Source organism: Mandrillus leucophaeus, unplaced genomic scaffold (genome assembly GCF_000951045.1).
Source record: "Mandrillus leucophaeus isolate KB7577 unplaced genomic scaffold, Mleu.le_1.0 Scaffold186, whole genome shotgun sequence".
Classification (NCBI taxonomy): Eukaryota; Metazoa; Chordata; class Mammalia; order Primates; family Cercopithecidae; genus Mandrillus; species Mandrillus leucophaeus.
The window spans coordinates 3,982,345-3,986,249 of NW_012101876.1; positions in this window are offsets into that span (position 1 = coordinate 3,982,345).

Here is a 3,905-nt window from a genome sequence, read left to right on the forward strand (position 1 = left end):
CAGGAGTTTGAGACCAGCCTGGTCAATGTGGTGAAACCCTATCTCTACTAAAAATACAAAAATTAGGCAGGTGTGGTGGCATGTGCCCGTAATCCCAGCACTTTGGGAGGCTGAGGCTTGAAGATCACTTGAGGCCAAGAATTCTGAGACCCGCCTGGCCAATGTGGTGAAACCCCGTCTCTACCAAAAAATGAAAAATTAGCCGAGCGTGGTGGCATGCACCTGTAGTCCCAGCTACTCGAGAGGCTGAGGCAGGAGAATCACTTGAACTTGGAGGGTGCGGTGAGCTGACATCGCGCCACTGCACTCCAGCCTGGGTGAGAGAGTGAGACTCTCCCAAAAAAAAAAGAAAAAAAGAAACAAAGGTGTCTGTTGAATTCTGTTGTGTAAATGCACACTCAATGCTGATCCTCAGCTTTTTTAAGAATTAATTTTTCATGGCTGGGCGTGGTGGCTCATGCCTGTAATCACAGCACTTTGGGAGGCAGACAGATCACATGAGCCCAGGAGTTCAAGACCAGCCTGGGCAACATGGCGAAACTTCGTCTCTATAAAATTTTTTTTTAAAAGTAGCTTGCTGTGGTGGGACATGCCTGTAGTCTCAGCTATTTGGGAGTCTGAGGCGGGAGGATTACCTGAGCCTGGGAGGCTGAGGCTGCAGTGAGTCATGATTGTGTCACTGCACTCCAGTCTGGATGATAGAGTGATAGATAGCATGAGACTGTGTCTCCAAAAAAAATTATTTTTTCACATGATCCTGAGAATTTTTTTAATGTACTCAGTGAGTTTCATTTTCAGGTCTTGAGAGTTAAATTGCTATGGTCTGCTCATAAAGCAGGTGTTGGAAATTAACATTGCAGAAAAGCATTTTGAGACTCAGAATTACGAAGAAAGGATTTTAACTAAGATTAAAGGTTATGTCCTTTATCAGGAAACTGCATCCCATTCTTGCACAAGGACAGCTGTGATAGTCTACAGTAATTGACCTGATTATTATTATTATTATTTTTTTGAGATGGAGTCTTACTCTGTTGGCCAGGCTGGAGTGCAGTGGCGCGATCTCGGCTCACTACAACCTCTGCCTCCTGGGTTCAAGTGATTCTCCCACCTCAGTCTCCTGAGTAGCTGAGATTACAGTCACCACCATCATGCCCAGCTAATTTTTGTATTTTTGTAGATATGGGGTTTCACCATGTTGGCCAGGCTCGAACTCCTGACCTCAGTTGATTTGCCCTCCTTGGCCTCCCAAAGTGCTGGGATTACAGGCGTGGGCCAGCACGCCCAGCCTGATCTGATTATTATAATTATTGAACTAAAGCTACTAGTATTAGGTGATAGAAATGAGAATGTCACAGATAAAGACCTACAGTTTGGGAGAATCTTGGGGTCTTTGGTGGGCTTTTTTGATTTGGTTTGCTTGGGAGTGGGATAGAGGTTGTCCACTTTTGGATAATGTGACCATTTGAAGTACACTCAGGATTCTTTCTTAAAAATTATTTTTATGTTGAGACAGGGTCTTACTCTGTCACCCAGGCTGAAGTACAGGTGTGTGTGATCATAGCTCCCTGAAACCTCCAACTCCCGGGCTCACATGATCCTCTTGCCTTGGCCTCCCAAGTAGCTGGGACTACAGACACACATCACCACACGTGGCTAATTTTTGTATTTTTCTGTAAAGATGGGGTCTCTGTATGTTGCCCAGGCTAGTCTTGAACTCCTGGGCTCAAGCGATCCTCCCACCGCAGCCTCCCAAAATGTTGGAATTGCAGGCATGAGCTACCACACCCAGTCCCAGTCAGGATTCTTATTCTACAGCTATATTGGTGGGATCCAATCTGCTGTTAATTCCAGGAGAGTCTGATATAGTCTACAAAATATTTACCATCAGATTTTGACAATTGTACTTGTAGCTGACCTCCCAGCTTTCTAGTGGAATTAAAATTGCTCTGCGGGAGCACAGAGGCTTTTTCAAGTGGTGAAACTATTCTGTATGACACTATAATGGTGGATATGTAACATTAGTCATTTGTGAAAACCCACAGAACATATAGCACCAGGAGTGACCCCTAAGGTACTATGGACTTTGGGTGATAGTGATGTGTCAGTGTAGGTGCATGGATTGTAGCAAAGGCACCAGTGTGCTGCAGGATGTAGATGGGGTGGAGGCTGTCCGTGTTTGGGGACAGGGGTGTGTCTCTACACCCTAAGCCTCTACACTTGGAACGCTCTATGCTTTCCACTCAATTTTGCTGTGAACCTAAAACTCCTCCATAAAGTAAAGTTTATTATAAAAATTGGTCTTTGGCTGTAGGATCTGGAAAAATATTACTTCCCCAGAAACACTGTAACTACACCTCCTCTGTAGACCCACAAATCTAAGTAAAATAGTGAAAAACAGCCTCATAAAATCAGCGAAGGCTGGGCGCGGGGGCTCATGCCTGTAATCCCAGCACTTTGGGAGGCCGAGGTGGGCAGATCACCTGAGGTTGGGAGTTCGAGACCAGCCTGACCGACAGGGAGAAATCCTGTCTGTATTAAAAATACAAAATTAGCCGGGCATGGTGGTGCATGCCTGTAATCCCAGCTACTCGGGAGGCTGAGGCAGGAGAATCACTTGATCCTGGGAGGCAGAGTTTGCAGTGAGCTGAGATCGCGCCATTGCATTCCAGCCTGAGCAACAAGAGTAAAACCTTGTCAAAAAAAAAAAAAAAAAAAATCAGCAGGAAGGAAGGCAGGTGATTGTTTGATTTTTCAGTTATTGTTGGTTGTTCTTGGAAATCCCCTTTGGTAACGGTGAGCCTTTGTTTTACTCTTCCTTTCCCTGGGTTAAAATTATGCCCTTGGAATGCAGGTGTTCCTACTGGGCGCAAATGCTTGTTTCCCTGTCTCCCCATCTCCTCCTCTTCATTTCCTTGTTTTCCCCCTGTCATACAAATAGATCCACAGTTGGGGGAAGTGTTGTTATTAGGTCTGCTGGGATTATTAGGGGCATTGTTCCATGGCAGGACCCTCGCCCAAATGTCAGGAGGGGGAGAAGGCCTTCCCTTGGCCTTCACCCTTGGCTCCTGAAATTAATCCAGACCACCTCCCACTTCATGAGCCTGTCTTGTCTGCTTTGTTCTCTTACTCTGTAACCTTGGTTCAGGTTTCCCAAGTCTCTATGATTTGTTTCGAACATTTGTCTCAGTTTCAACTCACAACCTTTTCCCATCACACATTCCACCTCCAGCTCCCAGTGCTAGGACTAGGAAGAAGAAATACCTCCACACCACAATCAGCCAGGCTGCTCCTCTCCAGCCCAGGCCCCGGCCTAGATAACAGTCAGCCTGAAGGCTTAACTTTGTTACCAATAGTCACAACTGAATTCCCACTTCTTCCGCATGAGGACAGCTCTTCTTCATAGTGACAGCTTCCCTTCTCCAGGAGCAACTTTATTTCTGAATGTTAAAAAAAAAAATCCAAACACTTCCTTTTTTATTCAGAAACAAAGATTCCAGTGAGTCTCCCATGATTAAAAAAAGAAAAAAAAAGAGGAAAAAAGTTAAAAAAGAAAAAATAAACTAAAAACTCACCTGCTAACATGTGCATTGATGCATATCTTAGCTTAGGTTATCCCAAAGACGAAACCTCAGAGAAAGACCCAGATCTTGGGTATAGATAGCTTTTTGAAAGGGGACACTAGGAAGTAGGAGTGCAGGAGTAGGGAGAGTAAGAGGAGAAATAGGCCAGGCAAGGATGTAGGATTCCACTGGTTCCTATTGCGGGCAGCCAGGGCTCACTGTTGCTGGAGACCTTCTGCAGAGAATACACCTCAGAATTGTGCCTCTGAAGGGCCAGAGGCTGGGGCCTTCCCCCACTGGTTTCTTGTTCCTCCAATGATTGGAAGTGTTGACACGCCCAGGCGC